Source organism: Fukomys damarensis, unplaced genomic scaffold (genome assembly GCF_012274545.1).
Source record: "Fukomys damarensis isolate Sample0158 unplaced genomic scaffold, DMR_v1.0_HiC HiC_scaffold_39, whole genome shotgun sequence".
In the NCBI taxonomy this organism is placed as follows: domain Eukaryota; kingdom Metazoa; phylum Chordata; class Mammalia; order Rodentia; family Bathyergidae; genus Fukomys; species Fukomys damarensis.
In genome coordinates this window covers 66,750,108-66,777,696 of record NW_022900951.1, presented here as the reverse complement: position 1 = coordinate 66,777,696, position 27,589 = coordinate 66,750,108, and the positions used below count along the sequence as shown (strand labels likewise).

The following is a 27,589-nucleotide window of genomic DNA, read 5'->3' as shown; positions in this document are numbered from 1 at the left end:
ACAATGGTGATTAAAATCACAAATTCTAAAATCAGATTTCCTGCTAGAATTCTAGTTTTACTTACATCCTGGTTATATGACTATGGGCAAGTTATTCAACCTCTAAGCCTGTGCCCTTATCTACCAAAGAATAGAAATTAATAATAGTGTATTTTCAGAGGGTGGGTATGAAAATTAAATGATAAAAATGCTTAGCACATGTTTGGTATGTGCTAAACTCTTAGTAGATGTTAGTTATAAAGATATTAGTGAAGACGGGTAACCAGAGAAGATCAAGTACTGGAAATCAAAATCAAAGTAAAGGAAAGAAAATTCAAAAATGCAAAGGAATAAACTTCACATTACTCACATTTCACTTAATGCATTTCAGTTCAGTTGTTTTGCAGACCACCTTGGTGTGGTTTGAGCATAAACAATAGATTGTACACACAGAGAATACTATTGTACCCTTTTTTTTTCTCTGAAGGGACTTCTCAGCCGCAAAATTAAAACCACTACTTGTTCTTTCTTCAGTATTTGTGTCAGCATAAAAATAGAGTACTTTTTGTTACCTGCTTTGCTGTCAGCAGAAAAAAATAGAAAGTAGAGGAACATAATATCAGAACTACCACAAGTATCAGAATGATTTACCTGTCTGTTCTGCTTCACTTTCACCTTAGCTCTCAGAGCTTCATTCATCAATAGTTTATTTACACACACATATCTCATTTTTACAGTTTGTTTCCCCACTGCCAGATGGCTATGCTGTCTGCATAGTGTTTATCAAAGTGAATGAGATACACAATATATAGTATTGGCATCTGGGTGGAGCTCACATAATCACATTACTTGATATGAATCTCCCGTGAATAATGGGTTCAACTAAAGCAAATATTTGTTCTCCTTTGAAAAATATTGTACAGTGACAAAATAAATGAACAACTTGGTTCAAAAGAGATCATATATCAAGGTACACTATTAAAATTAGAAACTGTAAAACTTGAGAGGATGGGAATTGAGCTGAAGACAAGAACACAAAAAACTAGACTTTTATTAGGGGGATGGGGTGTAGAGGATGAGGTGCTGGGCTGTCTCAGACAAAGGTGAGAGCAGCGGCACAGGAGCTAGTTGGGTGAGGGTTTATATGTGCAAGGGGTCATAAGGGGAGGGGGCATATTGGAGGTAGATGTCTGGCTGCAGCCAGAGGTGAGGTTGAAATCCATTGGCAGGTTTGGATTACCCACTGGGAAGGACTAGAGATGGGAGAGCTTTGTGGCAGGAAAGTTGGGTCACTGTTTCCCCATTTATTATCTGCCAGGAAGAGCCATTTAGGATATCGGGTTAGGGCCATTTCTTCTAGCAGAGAACTCTATAAAAATTGACATCATTTCTCCTGTTCGTATGGTGGCACATAAACCAATGTTGTGTTTAGTCCACTTGAAATACTAAATGCATGAAGTTGAACCCACTTCTAATGAAAGGTAACCTCAGAGGGAAATGCATTTCCCACTTGGAGCATTGTTCTTAGGGTCCAGCATAAATGTGTTTAACAAAAGAAAAAGACAAAGTCAATTTGAATAAATGTAAATGTTTCCTTTTTCTGGTCACGATGCATTTGCTTTTTTAAAACAATTCTATCAGGAAGGTTGACTAGCAGTGGTTAAGAGGTAAAAATGTGTTTAGACCAGCTTAGGTTAGAATTCTAGTGTTGCTGCTTACCATTTTTGAAATCTTTTAACTTCTCTGTGCCTGTCTTTGCTCATCTGTAGCTAGAAATAATTACAAGAACAAAAGTATCACACACAATGAAGAAATTTATTATGACATTTAAATTAGAAAATAGGAATAACTAGCTAGTGCAGGACCTGGCACAAACAATAAAAGTTATTGTGGCACAATCAAATACTAAGATCTTTCTTTCCTGCGTTTTTTTTTTTTTTTTGCTTTTAAGTCATTGGTTTTCAAAGCATCTGGAGATATTTTTAACACAATTGAATGATAACACAAAGGAACTACACAAGAAAAAAATCATTTGAATTTCTAAATGTGTTTTAATGACTCTTAAAAGAAGCAATAATTTTAAAAATCAAGGTACTTTTCAATTGCAGAAGTGAAATTTTATAAGAAGAAAGGGTTTTTGTTTGTTTCAAAAGCTGCTTTGAATTAAGAGCGGAAGGATGTTTACAGCCCAGTGTTATAAAGGTTTATAACAATATGTTATAGTGTTTAGCAGTAGTTCCTGGACTAGAAGTATCAGTATCATGCTTATGCTTGTAAAAATACAAAATTTTAAGCCCCAGATAAGACTTTTAAACCAAAATTTTTGAGGTTTTATTCAGCAATCTGTGTACTCATGAATTTATATTTTTCTGTTATTTATTTAATATGATCAGTAATTTACTTAATTACTTTGTTATACTTATTGTCTCAGAATTAGCCAGCGGGAGCATTTTCAATTTGTTACTTGTATGCATGTGAACTGCTTTCAATAAAACGGAGGTATTATATTTTTGTCTAAGAATATGTTTCAAATTCAACTTATGTCAACCCCAACCTAGACATAGAGTCAGTTATTTCATCAAATATTCTTGAGAGGGCTGGAGATTTAGCTCAGCGGAGCTGCCTCCTGCCTCACAAGTGCAAGGTCCTGCGTTTGATACCTGGTACCAAAAAAAAAAAAAAAGTTTGGTTTTTTTACATGATGTTGTTGCTATAGTTGTTGCATTAGATATTTTGAGTAGGGTTAAGGTATCATATTGTTAGTATGATTTATTTCCTCTTTAGATATTTCAATGACATTCAAGAGAAAATAAGTCTTTTCTAAGTAAAAAAAAACTTAATTTTGAACATTTTTATGAAAATATTCATCTTACCATGTTATATATTAAATATATATTAAAGGAGGGAAGGTTTATTTTAGTTCACAGGTTATAGAGGTTTCAGTTCATTATCAACTTGTTCTAATGTAGGGCAGCTTGGTAGAGGGACACAGCAGAGGAGAAAAGTTCATAACATGGCAGGCTAGAGGCAATGATCAGTGAGCTTTCCTTTCCCTTTTTATTCCATACTGGCTACAATATGATTGGTTGGTGCTACACACATTCAAGGTGTGCCCTCCAATTACCCACACCCCAAACTGTCAAAAACCAATCAGTGTACTAACCCCATATCACATGCCCATGGTCAGTCACTCCCAAAATCCCCACCTATGAGTACATGATGCTTTGTGGGGCATCTAGATATAAACCGTAGCATTCTGCTCCTGGCTCTCAAAATTTTCACATACATTCCTTTATTCAGAATATATTCATTTATTTTTTTTTAAAGTTGAATGTTTCAAAGTTTAATTAAAACACAATTCACAAATAGTTAATATCTTTTGAAAAGCATTTCCAAGTTCAGAATGAAAATATATGTTCATAATATATAATCACACAACAGCCTCAGCTCCTGTCAGGTCCACACTCAGCAACATCAGCCTTCTTAAGTTTTTCCAAATCTTCTGTTATGTCTATGAAGTTGTTCTCCATGATGGGGGAAGGAGTGGAAATCCCCATTGCTGTTCATACTCCATACATGCTCACAATATCACATGGAGTGACTTGCTGGTAAGTTCTGTAAGATTATCGGTCATTTGTCCAGCCTGGCACATTTCTCTGTATGATGGACTCTGGAGACATCCTATTGAGTGGGGTTCCGGTGCTTAGCCACTCATTCTGTGCTTCTTTGAGCTCCCTGAGCAATCTTGTGGTCGCATCAAGTTTCCTCTGGAACACTTAAGTCTCTTCAGAGTCAAAAACTACAATTGGAGCACCAAAAGTTTGTTACTGCTTTCAGTGCTTTGAGCTTGTCCTGAGTACTGGAGTCCAAATGCCCTGCTGGCTCTACTTCTGTAATTTCCATTTCTTTTGCTGTATCAAGTGTCCTGGTCCTGTCCTTCTTCAGCTGATGCTGGCTGTAATACTTGTAGGGTCCTAGAATGCCCTCCTTTTGTTAAAACATCCAGTAAACTAGCTGCCATAATCTTTTCACATCACCAGAAATCACTTGGAAGGTCAGAGTCTTCCCCATACATTGAATAGATTAAATTAGAATCATCTTTGCTGATATTTGAAAAAATGGAGTCATAATGTGGGTATAGGTATTATAAGGCCCATAATTCAAGATCAACACTGGGTTTACTTTGTTATTTTTATCTTCTTTGAACCCCTGTAAGGTATTCACTCCAGACAGAAGTCTTCCAGTTTTCATTCCTAGTTTCACAGGGCACTCCTGGTCTCACTGGTTCTCCTATGATTGATCCACAGGGTGAAGTCCCAGTGTTGTTGTTCCATCTGGCTTTCTCCTTTCAAATTTACACTGGCTGTTGGATGGTCATTAGGTCAGCTTTCTTCCTGACTCCTGGATAATACAGTTGATCTGCTCCTGCTCCCTTTCTGAGTTGCTGCTTCTCCATTTATCTTCAAGCACATATTTCTCTCTCTCTTTATTGTCCTTATTGAGACTTTTGAAGGTTTGTACATCAGTGTCTACATAGTTGTTCTGCTCTCAGGGCCAGCAGCTGCTATCCTCCCCACTCTGGGAGCTTACTTCTCCCCCTCCTCTGCTTTCAGGTTTTCTTCAAGTTGGCCATGAACTCTATGCTCTGTTTCAGGCTCTAAATTCTTTCCTGGCTAAGAATGTTCATTCCTGAGTGAAAAAGCTTCTTCACAGATTTATCATAAATGGTCTCTGGTTTGTTGTAAGTCATGGCATTGGCACATTAATTTGAAGTTATCCTTTAATTCTTCTATGGACTAGTAGTCCTTTTTCTTGATCTTTTCTTTCATGGTAATAAAATCCATTGGGTATTTAATGATCATGAATTAGCTGGGAGCAAGAAATTCAGTCACAGGAAATGAAAAGAAATCACTTGGGATTTTTTTCTGCAATTGTCTCAGTTGATTTAAAGCTTCTTGAAGGGGTGCCTGTTCTACTTCTTTTTGTTTGGTTAATTAGCTTGTGAGAGGCTTCTAAGGAGGAAAGTCTAATCTTACAGGGGCATGAAAGTCTTTTTCTGCCTCATGATCTTGATCTCACTTTCTTTTATACTCCTTGACTCATCTGTTTTGTCCCCTTTTACTCCCCAGGCACCTGCTTCTCTCCTTTCTTCCTCTTTTTCCATTTTCTGTCTTTGTGTTTATAGTGGTCATTTTTGTCTTTGAAGAGGTTAGAGAGGTGTCCTGAGCTACCTGTGGACAGCTTGGTGACCTCATTCTTTCCCAATTTCAGGACCAACTTCAAAGTCTTCTCCACATAGTCCTCTGCCAGAACATGGTGGCAGCGGCCTATTCAAAATATATTTAGTGCAGCCCTAAGAGTTGTAAAATTCCTAACAGTTTCAGCATTGCAGAAAAGTCCAAGACCAAAGTCTCTTCTGAGACTTGAGGCAAACTCTTAGCTGCAAGCCCCTAAAAAATTATACCAAAGCAAGACTAAAATCTAGCAAGGTCAATATTAGATCACATAGTTCTATGTCTAAAATCTGCAGCAAGCTATGGTAGCCCTCATGACTTATCTTTTGGGCTTGCTTTGCCCACTCCTTGTCACTTTCCTTAGATGATTCCTGTTCTTGACTTCTCCAACCTTCTAGGGTCTCCCCTGCAATTCAGGCTTAACATGCTATTCTTACTGGGACACACTGCCTGACCTCCCAGGAATTCTACTGAAATCTTGATGGAAATCATCCTGGCCCCACGAACACTGCGTTCTCCATGTGCCTAAAACCAGCACTATGTGGTTTACACAAGTCTGCCTCCAGCTGAAGTAGTAACCTGACTTTCTTCTCTTTTGGCTGTAAAAGTCAAGTACTTGTATTGGTGAGCTTTATCCCAAGGAACAAATTCCCCAGGCCACAACCATTCTGGAACACAGTTCCTCCTTCTCAAAGCAAAATCTTTCACTTTTGCAATTTTGAGGCTGCAAAGGGTGGAATCATGCTGATTCTTGTGATTCCCTCAGGATATCTTTTCTATTGTCCTCTTCTGAAGTACTTGGCTTTTGACTATTTTTAGGAACCAAGATTTTAGCTCCATCTTTGCAGGCTGAATCTTTACTAGAGATTCCTTTCTGGCCAAACTCAAAATTTTGTAAATCATTTTGCTGGGCCATTTGCTGTTAATTCTCAAGGTGCAGCTGGCTAAAAGATCCAACTGTAGACAAGCCACTGTCTCAACATTAGACTGCCTTGAAATTTCTTCCACCAGATTAATTAACCCACCTTTAATTTCAGTCTCCTGCAAAGTCACATGACATGAGAAAGTGCAGACAAATTTTCTGAAAGACAGTAAGACATATGGCCTGGAATCTAACTGAGAATTCAGCCTAACTAAAACTTCTTGAATTCAGTGTTTTCCACCTGTATTTCAGTAAATATTATGGTCTGAGCTTCAACTAGAGTCTCCCATTAAGCTTAGCTCATAGGATTCTAGGGCTGCTTCTCCAGTGAGCATCTCACAATCTACCCAAACTCCTCCTACCAAACAGTTCCAAAGGATTCTGAATCACATGTTCAGACAATCACAGCAATGATTCCACTCTCAATAGCAAAATATGTCTTAGTTACTTTTTTCACTAGTAAGACAAAATACCTGCCACCCACAATTTAAGCAAAAAGCTTTATTTTGGTTCACAGTTTGTAGAGGGTTTAGTTTATACTTGGCTTCCAAGGTATGACAAGTCAGAGGTGAAAAAGTTCATCTTATGGCAGTCATGAGGCAGAGGAGCCTTCCTTCTTTCAATTTTTACTTCATTCAGGCTACAAGCTTATTGGTTAGTGCCACACACACTCAGGGAGAGAAATGTCTCTTCAGTAAATCCATCATCCATGTTCAAAGCTATGCCAAATTAATTAGGGGACTAATCCAGTATCACACATCCATTATCCAATCACTCGCAAAAGCCCCAACTTTGAGTTAATGAGGCTTTGTGGGGACATCTGGGTATAACCCATAACAAGTTCATATGTTTTGTTATTTTAGAATCAAGAGAAAAATAAAGGTATTTTCTATTGCTCCCAAATTTATGTGTCTTAGAAACAAAAGACAAAACAAATTAGAGGTTTCCTTTTCACTATTTTGAAATCTTTTAGTCTTACAAAAAGAAATAAATTAATAACCTTGAGATTTTGTGGCATTGCAGAGGGATGGGGAAAATTGTAAATCACCACATTGGAAGAGAAAGATTTGTTAAAAACCAAAGCCTTAAACAAGTAAATATTCTGTATAAAACCATTAAGTCATAGTTTATGTATTTTCAGAACCAGTGTAATATGAGGTAAGGATGATAGCACATCACTTATGAGAAAGCAGAACAACTGTTATTTAGTTGATGTAGTGCCCAAAGTATAGCATTTCTGGCTCCAAGAATAGTCCATTCTGATAATAATCTTTTCTGAAGCTATATGAAGCTGAGAAAGTGAATATGAGCTCATTGCTGCATAAGGATGAGGAAGTTCCATTCCTAGAAAATAGTTTTTCTCTGCCCTTGAAGAAAACAGCCAGTGTATATAGAAAACAATGAAGGAAGGGAAATTTGAAAGTTACATGCACAATAATATGTGTTCTGGCTGGAGCCACCCCTCTGGTCATGGGTGGGTGTTGCAATGTCATTTACACAAAATTAAAATTTCAAAGGATAAATTTTGCTATGTAGTGGAGAATGTGCTTTAATAAAAACAGACTAATGCCTCCTGGCTGAAAACACTTTCCTCATTAATTTATGAAATTCAGGAATTGTGGAAAACAATGCAAAAAAAAAACCCTAGAAAATATCTGTGACATTTGATGATGTTATTTTTCCTGGTACCCATAATGTGCCTTAGACCAAGGAGAGATATAAATATCCCTCAAAGCAATTTTAAACCTAGGAAATTATGTTGTGTGAGTCAAAACTAAGAAATAACTTCAGCATTAGCTAAGATATTATTGAGAGATTGCATCAATTATAGAGAGGCCCTTGTGTAATTATGAAAATTTAATTCTCCACAGTTCGGCATGAGAGCTATAGTATGTGTTAATTTTCACACTAAATATTTTTTGTTTTTTTCTACTTTCATGATTTTTATCCTTGGAAAATTAATTAAACCAATATGTCCTAGCCCCAGTAAGTCTTAAGAATTAGCATAATAGAAGGCAAATTCCTTATGGTAGGTTTACGGGATAACTATCACATTAAACTGATGTTTCATAAATGTAGACTCTTCTTTCATGATCTACAGCACATCAGACAACAGGGTATCTATATTTTTATATTCATCATATATCATACACTTAGTTCATAAGAAAATAAACTCATGTTTCTCCTGAACACTGATTGTTTTTCTTGAATTATTTGGATTACATATTTCAATATTTATATATCACCTTTGGCTTCTTTGAACACAACTCAACCAGAATACACATTCTGGAGTCTTCCTTTTCATTTTGTCTAGCACTCAGTTCATATTTTCTGTCTCATCAAGTGAGGTCAAAGTGTTACCATTGGAAAGAAATTCTAGCAGATTATCTCACAGAAAGTTCATGGAATAGACTTCTTTATGTGTTAGAAGAGGATTCTTCATTTCTTCTATTCATTTAACTATTACTTATCCTTAAGTGAGAAATGAATCTATTATAATTATACAAATAAATTGTTCTTGATGCATGATCAATATAAGAGAAAAAATGTTTTACCTTAAGAATGGTACACTGTGAAGAAATTGAAAGATGCAAGCCTAATCACTCAGAGGGTTATAAGGAGTCCTTGTTACTGCACAAAAGTCTGATTCTGTCTGTCATATCTGGATCTGTAGTATCTGATACTGAATTCTCAGCAGCACTAAGTGCAGGAAATGATGGCTATTAGTACTAATGACACATAAAAAGCAATGATATAAAATAAAGTTTATTACTCATATAATGGAGAGCACATTATAAAAATATTCTTAGCATTAATCTAAGTTGAAATAAGAACAAAAAAATAGGTCACTTTGGGTTTTTTTAAAATTGTGATTAGACGGTGGGGCCAAAGAGTTAAATTTGGCAGTACCAAGAGACAGGAGTGTGGACTTCTTCATTGGTCTGCCCAGATGTGGGACAAAATAGAAAAGATAATGGGGACTTCAAAATGTTCAATGAACAATCATCAAAATGAAAGTTTTTGATCTGTCATAATTTACTCTGGTGGGTAACTATGGCTTAATGTGTCCCTGTATGGTTGTGTGTGTGTGTGTGTGTGTGTGGGCATTCATGGACATACATGCACATATGTGCACAACATTTTACTTAACTGAAATTGGTTGATCTAAGTGTGAATTTTAAATTCTGATTATGTAAATAACAGTAACTATTATGATTAAATTTTAAGTAAATTTTGAATCAAATTATCGCAGGCTGGAAAAAAAAACAAAGAATAAGTCAGTGGGAGCTCATGGCAATTCCTTAAATATCCAAGTAATACTGTTGACTATTCAAATTTTTCTCTCAATTGACAGATTTTAGAACAAGATTTAAACATTTTATGCTTGATTTGAGTAATTTTAGTCTGCTGTAGGATGGTATCGGTATTGAAAACATTTTTATTTATCCTGAAGTCATTTAGTAATATAAATTAAAATGAACTTATATTGTAGATAACCCTTAAAATTTCTTTTATTAAATAGAGTTCATTGGTACATTTTAGGTATACGAGACAGCCACATTCATTATTGGGATCTTATTCCTTTACATGATAGGTCTTCGTTCTCATTTTTCCACTTTTGCCTGCCCTCTCTTCACCTGCTCCTCCCCTCTCCTTTTACAAACACTTTATTTCCAACTTTTGATTTTCTCACATTTTTTTCTTTTCCCTTATTACCTTTCCCCTACCCTTCCCACTTTCCCTACACCTTTAGCCCTTTTCTTCCTATTTCACATGGTCAATTATCTCATTAGGATCTTATGTACTATTATAGTTTTTCACACCAGAGAAATTATTAGGTATTTACACATGTGTGACATTTATCTCACTTAGGAATATATCCTCAATATGTGTCCATTTTCCTATGAATTAATCTAATTTTTCATTCATTATGGCTGAGTAGTATTCCATTTTATAGAAAAACCACATCTTCCTTATCCAGTTTCCAACTGATAAGCAAATGGGCTATTTCTCAGTTTAAGCTATTACAAACTGTGCTGCTAGAAACATAGGTGTGCATATATCACTGTGGTATGATTCCTTTAATTCTTTTGGAAAGATACTCAGCAGAGGTACGGCTGGATCAAATGGAATCTCTAGTCCCAGCTCTTTGAGGTATCTCCCTATTGATTTCCAGAGTGGGTGCAATAGTCTGCACTCCCACCAACAGTGGAGAAAGGTTCCTTTCTCCCCACAACCCTGCCAACATTTGCTTTTGGTTGATTTCTTGATAGCAGCCATTCTTTGTGGGCTGAGGTGGAACCTCAGTGTTGTTTTCATCTGTATCACTCAAAACCAGTGATGTGGAGCATTTTTTCATATATTTACTTGCTGTTTTTACTTCTCTGCCTGAAAAATGTCTGTTCATTTCAGATGCCCATTTTTGAATCAGGGCTTTATATTGGGGGTGCTGATTGTTTTGAGTTCTTTATATATTTTAGATAAGAGTCCTTTGCCTGAGGAGCAGCTGGTAAAAATTTTTTCCCACATTGTAGGTTGTCTCTTATTTCTGTTGATGGTTTCTTTTGCAGAGCAGAAGCTTTTTAATAAGATGAGATCCCAGTTGTTGATTCTTTCTGCTAGTTCCCATGTTACTGAGGCTTTGTTCAAAAAGTCTTTTCCTATGCAAATGTCTTCAAGAGAACTGCCTAACTTATCTTCCTGAAAGTTTAGTTTATCTGTTTTAATATTTAGGTCTTTAATCCACTTGGATTTTAGTTTAGTGAATGGTGAAAGGTAACTGTCTAGTTTTAACCTTTGGCAGGTTGAAATTCAGTTTTTCCAACACCATTTATTAAAGAGGCTATCTTTCCTCCAGTGGGGATGGTCAGCTACTTTGTCAAAGATGAGGTAGCTGAGTACATCTGGGTTTATTTTTGTGTCTTCCAATCTGTTCCACTGATCCTCATGTCTGTTTCTTTGCCAGTACCATGCAGTTTTTATCACAGTGGCTTTGTAGTATATTTTCAAACTGGGAATTTTTATACCCACTGCCATGTGTCTGTTGCCTAGGAAGGCTTTTGCTATTCTAGGTATCTTCTGGTTCCAAATGAATTTTTGGATTCCTTTTTCTAGTTCTGTGAAATATAGTGTTGGAATTTCAATTGGCATTACATTGAATCTGTGTAGCAGTTTTGGTAGTATGGCCATTTTCACTATGTTTATTCTTCCTACACAAGAGCAGGGGATATCTTTCCATTTTTTTATGTCATCTTTGATCTCTTTTTACAGAGTGCTGTAGTTTTCAGTGTAGAGGTCTTTTGCTTCTTTTGTTAGATTGATTCTTAGATACTCCATTTTTTTTGGATGCTATTGTGAAAGGAATTGTTTCCCTTATTTCTCTCTCAGTGAGTCTGTTATTTGTGTATAAGAAGGCTATTGATCTTTGAGTGTTGACCTTGTATCCTGCTACACTGCTAAAAGTGTCAATTAGTTCTAGAAATCTTTTGGTAGAGTTTTTTGGATCTTCAATGTAGAGTATCATATCATCAGGAAATAATTAATAATGACAGTTTAACTTCTTCCTTTCCTATATTTATTGATTTAATTTCTTTCTCTTGTCTAATTGCTGTGGCTAATGTTTCCAGAACTATATCAAAGAGGAATGGTGATAGTGGGCATCCTTGTCTTGTTCCTCATTTTAACATGAAGCTTTTCAGTTTGGGGCCATTTAATATGATGTTGGCTGATGGTTTTTCATAGATAGCCTTTATTAAGTTAAGATATAGAACATCTATTCTAATTTTTACAGGGTTTTTTTTTAATCATGAATGGGTGTTGGATTTTGTCAAATGCTTTTTCTACATATATAAAGAGGATCATATGATTTTTGTCTTTGACTCTGTTAATATAGTGTATTACATTTATTGACTTATGTATGTTGAATCATCCTTGCATCCCTGGAATAAAGCTGACTTGGTCAGGATGTATGATTTTCTTAATGATCCTAGGTATTATGTTAGCTAGTACTTTTTTCAGGATTTTTGAATTTCTATTCATTAAGGAGATTGGTCTGTAGTTGTCTTTTTTAGTTGCACATTTCCTTGGTTTGGGAATCAAAGTGATACTTGCTTCCAGGAAATAATTTGGAAGTATTGCATCCCTTTAAGTTTCATTGAAATGTTTGATGAGTAATGGCAGTAGTTCTTCTCTAAATGTTTTGTAAAATTCAGCAGTGAATCCATCAGGACCTGGACTTTTCTTTGTTGGTAAGTTTTTAATTACATTTTCAATTTCACTGATTGTAATTGGTGTGTTTAAAATGGTTTTATCTTCTTTGTTCAACTTTGGTACTAGAAATGTGTCCATTTCTTCTGTGTTTTTCATTTTGTTAACAGATTCTCAAAGTAGGTATTGACTATCCTCTGGATTTCTGCTGGATCTGTTGTGACTTCACCTTATTCATTACTAATTGCATGGATCTCAGCCTTTTCTTTCCTTTTTTTTTTGATATTTTTAGCTAAGGGTTTATCAATTTTATTTATTCTTTCAAAAAAACAACTCTGATTCATTTATTTTTTGTATCATTTTCTTAGTTTCCATTGCATTGATTTTTGCTATCTTTATAATTCCCTCTCTTGTATGAGCTTTGGGTTTTTCTTGCTGTTTTTTTTTCTAGGAGTTTAAGATTCATCATTAAGTTGTTTGCTTGAGCTGACTCTGTTTTGCTAGTGTGGGCATTCAGTGCTATGAATTTTCCACATGGAACTTTCATTGTGTTCCATAGATTCCTGTATGTTATATTGACATTTTCATATTTGTAAAAACTGTCTGATTTCTTCTTTAATTTTCTCTGTGATCTATCGACTCTTCAGGAGTATGTTTTTCAATTTCCATGTGTTTGTGAAGTTCCTACGGTTTCTTGTGCTATTGATCTCCAGCTTGATTGTACTATGATCTGATAATTACAGAGAATAACTTTGATTCTTTTGCATTTATTCAAACTTGTTCTGTGAGCTAGTATGTGATCTATCCTGGAGTATGACCCATGTGCAGCCAAAAAGAAAGTATGTTCTGGTTTTGTGGGTAGCAACACTTTATAGACATCTATTAAGTCCATGCATTCAAAACCTTGTTTCACTTCTGGTATTTTATTTTTTATTTTTTGCCTAGATGATCTGTCTATTTGTGAAAGTGGGGTATTTAGATCCCCCTCTACAATTATATTAGTGCTTATTTCATTTTTCATGTTTCTTAATATTTCTTTTATATAGTTTGGGGCATTAATATTTTATGCATATATGTTTATGATTGTCATCTCTTCCTCTTGCATTGTTCCCTTTACAAGGATATAGTGGCCTTCTTTGTCTCTTTTTATCAATTTTGATTTGAAATTTACTTTGTGAAAAAGATTGCTACCCCTGCATTTCTCTGGCCTCCTGTCCTGTGGAGAATTGCTTTCCAGACTTTCATTTTCATTCTATGGGCTTCTTTTTGCACTAGGTGTGTTTGTTGTATATAACATATTTTTGGATTTTGCTTCTTAATCCATTCTGCCAGTCTAACTCTCTTGATTGGTGAGTTCAGGCCATTGTCATTGGTGGTTATAACTGATATGTACTGACTTTTAATTGTCATGTTATTGGCCTTTTGTTGGCTCTTTTTACTTTTTCACCTTCTCCTTTTAGTTTCTTGCCTTGCCTATTTGATTTGCTCTGTTGGGCCTCATGGTGTTGTGACCTTCATTGTCTTTTTCTAGGATATTGTTTGGAATATCTTGTAGTGGTGGTTTGGTATTCATGAAGTTTCTCAGGTGTTCTTTGTCATGGAAGTATCTTATTTCCCCATCCATTTTGAAATAGAATTTTGTAGGATACATCAGTGCAGGTTTGAGGTTGTTTTATTTTAGGACTTGAAATACCTCACTCCAGGCTCTCCTTGACCTGAGGGTTTGTGTTGAAAAGTCTGCTGTGATTCTGATGGGCTTTCCTTTGCATGTGATTTTTTTTCTTTTCTCTTACTGCTTGTAGTATTTTGTTCTTCTTTTGGGTTTCTGGGATCTTGGTTATTATATATGTAGGTGTAGATTTTTTTTTTTATTTTGGCTAGTTGGAGTCCTATATGCCTCAATTATCTCTATGCCTAATTCTTCCCCTCTGGGAAGTTTTCTGCCATTAATACTGTGAACAGCTTTTTAAAGTCATTTGTATTTTGTCCTGCTACTTTATGGATTCCTATCAGTCTTATGTTATTCTTCTTTGCATCATCTAGGAGTTGTTGGATTGATTTCTCATGATCTCATACTGTTTTTAAGAGACCTCTCTTTTCAAGATCACTGAAGGCCATCTTATCTTCCATTTCTGAGATTCTATCTTCGCAGTCTTTTATTCTGTTATGAACACTTTCAATGGAGTGTTTCATCTCCTGGATATCTGTTTGAATCTGTTTTATGGATTCCCTTTCTTTCCTATATTGGGTGTTTATTTTATCCATTTCTTTCTTATGCTGGGCCTTCATGGCTTCTATCATGGTCCTGAGCTCATCTATTTTTTTTTTCAGTTTCTGTTCTAGTGTCTTGAATCATGACTTGCATTTTACTTGCCATCTCTATGGTTATCTGGGAAATTATTTCTGTTTTGAATTTTTCTAGAGCCTGATAGATCTGTTTTGTTACTTCCTGTGCTTTGAATTCAGGGTGTCCTGGTGGTTTACTATCAAACTTCTGATCTTCCTTTGCCCTACTGTTCACCATTGGTGAACTGGAAGTCTGTCTTTGTGTCTTGCTTAAGTGTTTTCTCATTTTTATTTTTGTTGTTGTGCTGTCATTGGTTTAATTTTTGGGTTATTACTTAAATCTTCCTGATATAGTTGCGCTTTAGCTTTTCGGTCTCTGATGACTCACAGACATTCTCATTTTCATAATATTGGAGAAAACAGCTCATTAAATCAATTACAATCCTTTATCCTAATTGATACAATTGGTAACACAATATGATCAAGCACAACTTGCAAATTGAACATTTGTGGTAGTCATTAATCTATCACATTTAATCCATGTGAATTAGATTAAAATCAAGAAGCAGTCCAAAATACATTTGCAATGAATAAACTTTTCAATATAGAATATTTACCATTTAGGTTGGGGGCTTAGACAGAGTTAGGATGAGAGGAGTAGACAAGTAAAAGAATTGGAGAAGGTTTCTAGTGAAGCCAAAGGACATAGAGTGACCACGCAATGTTAAATTCAAAAGGGATAGACAGAGTAGAAATATAAGGACAAGAATATATCTCCTTAACAGTAATACGGGCCCACTTTCCCTTGAAACTATTCACCCTTGAATGAGTTTGAATGACAGAAGAAAAGAAAATAAAGAAAAGAGGGTGGGGGATTTAGCTCAGTGGTTCAGTGGCCTGCCTTGGAAGCGCCAGGACCCGAATTTAATTCCCCTCACCCCCCCAAAATAAAAAGAAAAGAGAAAAAAATGTTAAAAGAAGAAATCTGAGTTACGGTAGGAGCAGAAACAGAAAGGGAGATGAGGGATAATATGGTGGACATGAGACTGAGTTGGAGAAATAGGACAGAAAAAAAGAAAGAATTTGTAGAGTTGAATGAGGAAAAGAAAGAAAAAAATGAATTTGAAGGACCTCTTTTAGACTATATCTCTCTGTCATAATATACAACATTCATAGCCATGTGCAGAACCAAGTCCCCTGATCTCAGGTAGCTGATGCCAGAACCCCACGACACAGACTGACCTCAGGCTGCAAGGCCCAGATTGAGTCCTTGACCTCCTTCAGGGTTGAACTCCACACAGTTCTACTACAGGTTTCCCCCACCCTTCTTAAAAAGATGTTGAAAGTTGGGAGCTCAGAAAAATACCCTTTATGACCACCTCTGTCTCTCCAGAGTGTGTCCAAAAACTGACACAACAGGAGGTCTGAGATTGCTGGGGGGGGTTCAGGGACACCCACCAGGCTACGTTCCAGGCGCTGGAGCGATGGCAGCAGAGCCAGCAGGGGAGGTCGTGGCTACCTGTTCCTTGGGTGTTAGGGAATTGATCATGTTAAAGTATGCTGTGACTCTCCCATCACAGGCTGCATTGCCCTGGTACTTCTTGGCTCCTAAAATGACCTCATGCCCTTATCTCTGGTTTCCCTCCCCCTGCAAGGCCACAGAGATCCAGGAAAGTTGAAACCTGAGTCTGCAGGACTGCGCCCATAAAAGCAATCTGGCCTGTGAAGGTTAAAAGTAGCTCACTCCTCATAAATAAGCAATAGCCCACCCCAAAACTGATAAAAGGACCTTCCTTTCTTTGTTCTCTCTCCTTCTGCTTATTCTTCCTCCCTCTCTCTCTCTCTGCTCTCTCTCTCTCTCTCTCTCTCTCTCTCTCTCTGCTCTCTCTCCTCCCACCCCTTGAACAAAATCTCTAGTCGGACCTCTCGGTGTGTGTATGTGGCCTAGTTGTTGAGCATCACTATTCCCTTTCAGGGGCACTGGGCCCAAGCAGGCCCTCCTGGCACTGGAGCAATGGCGGCAGCTAATAATCCTTAAGATTTCAACAAAATTTGTTAAAACTATTAAATTCAGTAAAGGTGCAAGATACATAGTAAACACATAAAATTACATTGCATTTCTCTCCAGTAATGATGAACAATACGAAAAGAAATTTAAGAAAACAATCTCATTTAAAATAACATCCAAAAGAATAAAGTATTTAGAAGTAAACTGAGTGAAGGAGGCAAAAGTTTGTATAGAGAAAACTATAAAATATTTCAGAAAAGAACAAGGCACGAGTAAGTGGCAAGATGTCCTTTGTGCATGGAATGGAATATTTCATATTGTTAATATGCATATAGTACCTGTGTTAATCCAGTTATCCAGAAAAACAGAAGCAATAGTACACAAACACACACACACACACACACACACACACACAATTTATAGGCAACTGGCTCCTGTGATTATGGGAGCCGACATATTCCAAGATTTGCAATTACTAATCTGGTGATACAGTAGAGATAATTTGCATAGGTCCAGTCTGAGTTCAAAAGTCTAAGAATGAGAGAGTTGATATAGTTAATTTGAGTCTGACAGGACCAAGACACCAAGAAGAACAGTTCCTTAGGCTTTTTCTTTTCTTCAGAATTTCAACATATTGAATAAGGCTCACCCACTTTAGGGAAGTCTGCCTGCTTTACTTAGTCTAGAGGTTAAAATGTTAATCTTATCAAGAATCATCCTCACATAAATATTAAGAATAATATTTTGACCATATATGTGGGTACCCCATGGTCTATTCAATTTGATACATAAAGTTAACCATTATACTATCCAATAAAACCTAAGATTCAATGCAATCTTTATTGAAATTACAATGACATTTTGTATAGAATAGGGAAAACACCCTAAAACAATGTGCATTCTCAAGGAACTTCAGATTCTCACAGAAGTTAACCATTATACTATCCAATAAAATATAAGATTCAATGCGATCCTTATTGAAATTACAATGGCATTTTGTATAGAATAGGGAAAACATCCTAAAACAATGTGCATTCTCAATAAACTTCAGAAACTTGCTTCAAAATTCCAATAATCAAAACATTGTAGTAGTGCACAGAGAAATACAAAACAATAAGATAAATAAAATGTCCAAAAATAAACCCAGGTGTATATATTGAAATGATTTTAAAGATGAATATCAAGACCATATAATAGAGGTGGGCATTCTCTTCAAAAAATAGTGTCAAGAAAACTATGTATCCATGCACACAATAAAATCAATTTGCAATTATTTTTATCATTTTTTTCAGAATTAATTGAGTTTATTGGTACATTTTAGGGATACAGTACAGATACATTCATTGTTGGGATCTTGTAACTCTACATGACAAGTGTTGGTTCTCATTTTGTCCCCTTGTCACTGCCCTCCCTTTACCCCCTCCTCCCCTCCCCATCTACAACCACTTTATTTCCATATTTTCATTATCTCACATTTTTTTCTTTTCCCTTTTTACGCTTCCCCTGCCCATCCCACCTTCCCTACACCTTTAGCTCCTGTCTCCCATTTCTCAATGTCAGTAATCTTATTAAGATCTTCTGTATTATTGCAGAATATTCACACCAGATAAACTATTCAGTATTTACACAATGTTTGCCTTACTTATTTCATTTAGGAGTATATTTTCAATATGTATCCATTTTCCTATGAATGAATCTATTTTCTCATTCTTTATGGCTGAGTAATATTCCACTTTATAGAAAAGTCACATCTTCTTTATCCAGTTTCCAACTGTTGGGCAAATAGACTGTTTCCAAGTTTTAGCTATTACAAACTGTGCCGCTATAAACATGGGTGTGCATACTTCTCTGTGATATGATTCTTTTAGTTCTTTTGTAAAGATACACAGCAGAGGGATGGCTGGGTCCAATGGAACATCTAGTCCCAGCTCTTTGAGGTATCTCCATATTGATTTCCATAGTGGTTGCACTAGTCTGCACTCCCACCAACAATGGAGAAGGGTTCCTTTCTCCCCACAACCCCACCAACATTTGTTATTGTGTGATTTCTTGATAGCAGCCATTCTTTGTGGGGTGAGGTGGAATCTCAGTTTTGTCTTCATCTGCATCTCTTGAATGATCAGTGATGTGGAACATTGTTTCATATATTTATTTGCTGTTTTACTTCTTTGTCTGATAAATGTCTTCATTTCGGATGCCCATTTTTGAATGGGGTCTTTATATTTGGGGGGCTGATTGTTTTGAGTTGTTTATATATTCTTGATAATAGTTCTTTGTCTGAGGAACAGCTGGTAAAATTTTTTTCACACAATGTAGGTTGTCTCTTAGTTCTGTTGATGGTTTCTTTTGAAGTACAGAAGCTTTTTAATAAGATGAGATCCCAGTTGTTGATTCTATCTGCTAGTTCCCATGCTACTGAGGATTTGTTCATAAAGTCTTTTCCTATGTCAATGTCTTCAAGAGTTCTGCCTAACTTACCTTCCAGCAAGTTTAAAGTTTCTGTTTTAATATTTAGATCTTTAATCCACTTGGATTTTAATTTAGTGCATGGTGAAAGACAAGGGTCCAGTTTCAATATGTGGTAGGTTGAAATCCAGTTTTTCCAACACCATTTATTAAGGAGGCTATCTTTTCTCCACTGAGGATGGGCAGCTCCTTTGTCAAAGATGAGGTAGCTGAGTACATCTGGGTTTATTATTGTTACACCTGGTGCCATGTGTCTGTTGCCTAGGATGGCTTTTGCTATTCTAGGTCTCTTATGGTTCCAAATGACTTTTTTGATTCTTTTTTCTAATTCTGTGAAACATTGTGTTGGAATTTCAATTGGCATTGCATTGAATGTATATAGCAGTTTTGATAGTATGGCCATTTTCACTATGTTGATTCTTCCTACCCAGGAGAAGGGGATATCTTTCTATTTTCTTATATTGTCTTCAATTTCTTTTTTCAGAGTGCTATAGTTTTCAGTGTAGAGCTCTTTCACTTCTTTTGTTAGATTGATTCCTAGACACTTCATATTTTTGGTTGCTATTGTAAAAGGAATTTTTTCCCTTATTTCTTTCTCAGTGAGTCTATTATTTGTGTATAAGAAGGCTATTGATTTTGGGGTGTTCACCTTGTATCCAGATACTCTACTGAATCTGTCAATTAAGTCTAGAAGTCTTTTGGTGGAGTTTATTGAATCTTCAATGTAGAGTATCATATCATCAGCAAATAATGACTGTTTAACTTATTCCTTTCCTATCTTTATTGCTTTAATTTCTTTCTCTTCTCTAATTGCTGTGGCTAATGTTTCCAGAACTATATCGAAGAGGAGTGGCGATAGTGGGCATCCTTGTCTTGTTCCTGATTTTAACATGAAGCTTTTCAGTTTGGGGCCATTTAATATGATGTTGGCTGATGGTTTTTCATAGATAGCTTTTATTAAGTTGAGGTATAGACCATGTATTCCAATTTTTTGCAGGGTTTTTATAATGAGTGGGTGTTGAATTTTATCAAATGCTTTTTCTGCATCTATTGAGAGGATCATATGTTTTTTGTCTTTGAATTTGTTAATATAATGTATTATATTTATTGACTTTCTTATGTGGAACCACCCTTGCATCTCTGGAATAAATCTGACTTGGTCAGGATGGATGATCTTCTTGATAATCCTCCCTATTCTCTTTGCTAGTATCTTATCAAGGATTTTTGCATCTGTATTCATTGATGAGATGGGTCTGTAGTTCTCCTTTTTAGTTGCAGTTTTCCCTGGTTTGGGAATCAAAGTGATACTTGCTTCCAGGAATGAATTTGGAAGTATAGCTTCCCTTTCAATTTCATTGAAAAATTTGAAGCATAATGGCATTAGTTCTTCTCTAAATGTCTTGTAAAATTCAGCAGTGAATTGATCAGGTTTGAAGTGAAACCAGAGGATGTTGAATGACTTTACTATCTTTACAAAGCTATCAACTTCAGAGGGGATAGACAGAGTGCAGGAATAAGGACAAGAATATATCCCCTTATCCATCAGGGCCTGGGCTTTTCTTTGTTGGTAAATTTTTAATTACATTTTCAATTTCCCTGACTGTAATTGGGGTGTTTAAAATGTTTTTATCTTCTTTGTTCAACTTTGGTAATTCATATGTATCTAAAAATCTGTCCATTTCTTCTGTGACTTCTTTTTCTGTGGAAAAGCTTTTTAATAAGGTACAGTTATTCTCTGTTATTCAGTAGTTCTACATAGGCATGGGGAACCTGAATAGTTGATTCCTGAATAGTCAATTCTCAGCTTCCTTAATTAGCATAACTGCAGCTACCAGAGCTCATAAACAAGGGGGCCATCTCTTCACAACTGGATCCACATTTTAGATAGATTTGCTACTGGCAGGTTCCATGGGCCCACTTTTGTATGACAACCCCCAAGGCAATATGTTTTTTTAGTCACATACAAGATGAAAGGTTGAGTTACATCTGAGATTCCCAGTGAAGGGGCAGCAGAGAGGGCTAGTTTTAACCTTTGAAATGCCGATGGCACTGACTACTTGTTTTTTCAATGCAATATATTCCTTTAGTAATTTGGAATCCCAAATATTTGACTTGCTGTACACTAATTTGAGCCTTTTATAAACTTTATATACAGCCTCTTGAAGCAGTATTAATAGTTTCTTAGTACCCTGTGAAGTTTTTATTCAGTCAGTTGATCAGAAAATTAACAATAGTAATCATAATTATATATGAAACTTTATGCTTTTTAATTGAATTGGGTACTAAAAGCATTTCTCAATAAAACCTTTTACTAACTCTTGTTCCATAGAAAATATTATATTTTGAAAATGACCATTATAAACATATCACAATAACATATTTAGAATTCAACCCTTTGATGATAACCAATATAAACATTTTATAAGAACATATTTAGCGATGTTTATTGGGGGTATATCTTCTCAGAAGTCTATGGAAATTATTGAGGCTCCCATTAGTGAACAAAGACCAGAATAAATTTTTCTGAGCAGCCGTCCCTTTTTCCTTTTCACTGACAAGAGTCTATCTAAACCTAAAAATGTTTATATCTAATTATCTTGACAAAAATTTTTAACTTGTAAAATCAGATTGTAGAAATTAAACAAATTATTTGTATCTCTGACACCATTTTGATAAAAAATATTATTGGACTAACACTTTCAAACAATTGGACAGATACAGACAAACTTATAAGACAATTTATGAAACTAGAATGCACTCAAATATATTTGGCCAATTGAATTATAACATCTCATTTAATTAAGACTAGTGAAAACATTTTCAGGTCAATTAACAGAGATCTTTGTAGAATAAGAATCAGAAGGAATGAAAGCTCTTTATGACTGTAAATGTAAACTTTTTATAACAAACTTGAAACCAATAAGCAAACATGCATATTTTCTTGATAAATCACTTCTTCACACCTTCTCAACATACTTAGGCCTCTGGTGTTGTATATCATTTTTATTTTTCTAACATGACAAACATAAAAAATCCTTTCATAGCAAATGTATGTCTCTTCTATTTATAGATTTCATAATATTTTCCTCTGTCTCACTATAAACTTTAACAAACTTCAGCTGTTAAAATTTTAAAGTGTTACTGTTGCATTAAAAGATATCATGATTTGACTCATGAAAAAAGACAGCTCTCCTACAATGTTAGAGAAATATTTCTTTATACCTCAGATTTCTGCTTTGTGTGAACAAATCTCAAAAACATGTCAAATTGGTCAGAGAATAAACCCAACTTCAGGGTCCAGAGCACCACCTAGAATACAATGGAAGGGCATAACCCCCTTTGAGGACATACAAATAGACTTTACAGAAATCTCCCCTTTCAATTATCTGTTGGTATGTGTTTGTACTTACTTTGGATTGCCTGAGGCCTTCCCTACAAAAATGCAGAAGTCATCAGAGTTAGGCAAGATTTTATTGAAAGAGATCATTCCAAGATTTGGACTGTCTCTCTATACAGGTAGCAACAAATTTGTAGCAGAGATTGTACAAGATCTAGCTAAACTGTTACATATAAAATGGTACTTACATACTGCTTATTGGCCTCAGAGCTCCAGCAAGGTTGAAAAAATGAATCATACTATTAAGACTGTATTAACCAAATATTGCCAGAAAGTACTGGGGTCATGGGTTATTTTGCTCCCTTTAGCCTTCCTTAAAATAAGAAATACCTCAAGTTATACTGGATTCTCCCCATATGAGTTCTTGTTTGGAAGGCCACCATGTATCCTGAGAGACTTTACAGGAAATTTATCTCAGTTAGGTTCATCCAGTATTGAATTACAGCTGATAGAATTGGGCAAAGTGTTCCAGACTATTCAGAGGCAAATTAGAGATAAAGAGGACCTTCCCTTGCTAACTCCCACCCATCTCATAAAACTCGGGGGACTGAGTTTATATTTAAATTGGAAAAAAGACCACTTTACAACCTATATGGGGAGGGCCATGAGGCACTTATGGTTACTCCTACAGCTGTCAAGGTAGCTGAAATCCAGCCATGGATTCACCACTCTAAAATAAAGTGAGCTTATCCAGAGAACTCCACAGACTGCAACTCCAGGGGACAACACACCAGCAGTTTTGTGATTTGTGTATTGGCAATGTGAACTGAGAGAATGAAATGTAACCACCTGAAAGAGATCATGGCTGTAAAACCTAGAAAAGGGGAAGCTATAGCCCAGTGCATCACCAATCTCTGGCTCTGCTTTTGAGTGCAATTGGCCTTTTGTTGACAAATTAAACTTTTTATTATTAAAAAAAAATTGTTGATTTTTTGTAATGTTTCCCTTGTGATAGGGGTTTTGTTCAGAGAGTCTTTGCCTACACTTATGACTTCAGCAATTCCACCTATTCTCTCTTCCAGTAGATTTTGTGTTTCTGTTTTATGTATGTATGTATGTATGTATGTATGTATGTATGTATGCATGTACCAGGGATCAAACTCAAGTCCTTGTGCTTGTGAGGTGTGGCACCACTGAGCTAAATTCCAGGCTCTAGTGTTTCTGTTTTGGTATTTAAATCTGTAATACATTTTAATTTTAGTTTAGTGCATGGAGAGAGACATAAGTCTAGATTTAGTCTTCAGCATGAGGAAAGCCCTCTTTTTCTTATACCATTTACTAAAGAGGCTATCATGCTTCCAGTGAAGGTGTTTGGCTTCTTTGTCAAAGATAAGGTGGCTAGATGTACTTGGAAATGTTTCTGTATCTTCTAATCTGTTCCTTTGATGCTCAGGTCTTTTTTGTCAGTACTATGCTGTTTTTATCATAGTAGCACCGTAGTGCAATTTCAACTCAGGGTTTGTGATGCCCACTGCCTTGCCTTTATTGACCAGAACTGTTTCTGCTATTCTACTTTTCTTCTGGTTCCACAGAAATTTTAGGAATATTTTTTCATGTTCTGTGAGGTAAGTTATTAATATTTTTATTGGGATTTCATTATATATGTATAACAATTTTGAAAGTATGACCATTTATGCTATGTTGGGTATTTCTATCCATGAGCAAGGATATCTTTCCATTTTGTGATATCCTCTTTGATCTCCTTTTTCAGAGTGCTGTAGTTTTCAATGTAAAGTTCTTTTATTTCCTTTGTTAGATTGATTTCTAGGTATTTAATTCTTTTAATGTTATTTTGAAAGGTCTAGTTCCCTCATTTCTCTCTCAGTAACTTTGTTATTTTTATATGGAATATTATTGATTTTTCAGTGTTGACATTGTGTTTAGCCATGCTACCTAACTTGGTTATTAAATCTAGAAGTCATTTGGAGGTGTTTTGGTGTCTTCTATATAGAGCATCACGTCATCTGCAAAAGAATGATAGTTTAAATTCTTAGTTCCCTATCTTTATTCCTTTTAGTTATTTCTTTTGTATAATCACTCCAGCTAATGCTTACAGAACTACAATAAACAGGAGTGAAAGTGGACATTTTCTATCCTGATCTTGATTTTACAGTGAAAGCTTTCAGTTATTGGTCATTTAGTATGATGTTGGGTGTTGATTTGTGACAGAGGGCTTTTTTAGGTTGAGATAAAGACCATATATTCAAATTTATTGTAGGGTTTTTATTATGAATGTATGTTGGATATTTTTCAAATAATTTTTCTGCATCAATTGAAATGATCATGTAATTTTTATCCTTGGTTCTGTTCATATGGTGAATTATCTTTATTGATTTGCATATTTAAAACCAAATCTGCATCCTAGGGGTGAATTCTACTTGGTCATGATATATAATCTTCATAATGACTTATTGCCTTCTATTTGCCTTTATCTTAGGTATTTCACTTTTTTGGATGCTATTATGAAAGGAGTTGTTTCTCCAGTTCCTCTTGCAGTAACTCTGTTGTTTGTGTACAGGAAGGATATTGATTTTTGTGTGTTGACCTTGTATCCAGTTACTCCAGTGAATTTGGTTATTAAATCTAGAAAATGTTGGTGGAATTCTTGGGGTCTTCTATAAACTGGATCACGTCTTCTGCAAATAATGATAATTTAACTGCTTTGTTTTTTTATTCCTTTTAATTCTCTCTTTTGTCTAATTGCTGTAGCTTATGTTTCAAGAACTATATTAAACAGGAGTGGTGATAGTGGACATACTTATCTTATTTCTGATTTTAGAATGAAAGATTTCAGTTTTTCACCATGTAGGATGGTGTTGACAGTTGATTTTTTAATAGATGGCTTTTATCAGGTTGAGATAAAAACCATCCATTCCAATTTTCTGTAGGGTTATTATCATGAATGGGTATTGCATTTTTCAAATGCCTTTTCTGTAACTATTGAGATGATCATATGATTTTTGTCCTTGGCTCTGTTAATATAGTGTATTATATTTATTGATTTGTGTATGTTGAACCATCCCTGCATTCCTGGGATGTGTGTTATTTTATTTATTTTATTTATTTATTTTTTTTTTTTGCTTTTTGAGACAGGGTCTCACTATGTAGTTGTGACTGATCTGGAACTCGCTGTGTAGCCCAGACTGGTCTCAAACTCACAGCGATCCTTCTGCCTCAGCAGGTGTGCCCTACCATGCCGGCTTAGGGTGTTATGATCATCTTGATGATCTTTTGCATTGTTTGCCAGTATCTTTTTGAGGATTTTTGCATGTATGTTCATTAGGAAGATTGGCCTATAGTTCTTTTCGTTTTGCTTGGATCTTTCTCTGCTTTTTGGGTTACTTGCTCATAGAACATATTTAAGCAAATGTAAATGAATTGAAATTATCCTCTGTATATTATCAGATCCTAGTGTAAATAAATTGGAGAATAATAGCAAAAGCAACTACAAGAATTTCATGAATACATGGAAGTTGAACAACTCAGTCCTGAACAAAACCCATGGATCACAGAGGAAATAGAAGAAATTAGACTGTTTCTATAACTAAATGACAATGCCAATACAACATATCAGAATTTATGGGATACAATGAAAGCAGGCTTGAGAACGAGATTCATAGTAGTGTCTTTATCTTATTGAGGACTTTTTAATCTGTATTCATTGGGAAATTTGGTCTGTAGTTCCCTTTTTAGGGTGTCATACTTTGGTTTTGTTGTCAGGGTAGTACTTCCTTCCAGGAATGACTTTGGGAGTACTGCTTACATTTCATTTTCATTAAAGAGTTTGAGAAGTACTGGCATTAGATATTCCTTAAATTTCTTGTAGAATTTCTCATTGAATACATCAGGATCTGGGCTTTTTTATTGATAGGTTTCTAGTTACCTCTTGAAATTCATTGACTGTAATTGAGTCTTTTAGAATTCTTTTTATTTTAACCTATTTTTTTCACTGAGTTTATAGGTACTTTCTAAGTATACAGTACAGTTACATTTATCATTGGGAACTTCTGCCTGTACATGACAGATCTTGATTCTCATTTTTTCCTCACACCTTTGCCCTCCCTTCACCCTTCCCCTTCCCCTATTTACAAAGTCTTTGTTTTCCTTTTTTCCTTTTTTTATATATTTTTTCCTTATTTCCTTTCCCATACACTTCTCACTTCCTCTACAAATTTAATCATTTTCTTTCTATTTCACATTATCAGTTATACAATTTGGATCTCATTTACACTTCTAGTTTATACTCTTAAGTGAAATAAATAAGACACACATGTGTAAACACCGAATAGTTTCTCTGGAGTCTTTTAGAATTTTTATATCTTCTTTAATGAGTATTGGCAATTCATATCTAGTAATCTATGTATTTATCTGTGTTTTCGATCTTATTAGAATAATTGTTCCAAAATAGGTATTGATGGTCTAATCTATTTCTGCAGGATCTGTTGTGATTTCTCCCTCTTTATTCCTAATTGCATGGAATTGAGATTTTTCTTTCCTTCTTTTGATAAGGATGGCTAAGTGTTTATTTATTTTATTTAATCTTTAAAGAACCAGTTGCAGATAAAAACAGCACTGAGATTCCACTTCACCCCACAAAGAATGGCTGCTACCAAGAAATTGACCAATAACAAATGTTGGTGGGTTGGTGGGGAGAAAGGAACCCTTCTCCACTGTTGGTGGTAGTGCAGACTGGTGCAACCACTATGGAAATCAATATGGAGGTACCTCAAAGAGCTGGGACTAGATGTTCTATTGGAACCAGCCATCCCTCTGCTAGGTATCTTTCCAAAAGAATTAAAAGAATCATAACACAGTGATATATGCACACCTATGTTTATAGCAGCACAGTTTGTAATAGTTAAAAATTTGAAAACAGCCCATTTGCCCCATCAGTTGGAAATTGGATAAAGAAGATGTGGTTTTTCTATAAAATAGAATATTACTCAGCCATAAAGAATGAGAAATTAGAGTCATTCATAGGAAAATGGATACATATTGAGGATATACTTCTAAGTGAAATAAATAAGTCACACATATGTAAATACTGAATAATTTCTCTGGTGTGAATAAACTGTAATAGTACATAAGAT

At 35.4% G+C, this 27,589-nt stretch overlaps 1 pseudogene; it reads right to left on the bottom strand.

Annotated features, from left to right (window-relative positions):
• Nucleotides 1-3,422: 3,422 nt before the first annotated feature.
• LOC104854391 lies at nucleotides 3,423-8,227 on the bottom strand (annotated as a pseudogene).
• Between the last annotated feature and the right edge of the window lie 19,362 nt (nucleotides 8,228-27,589).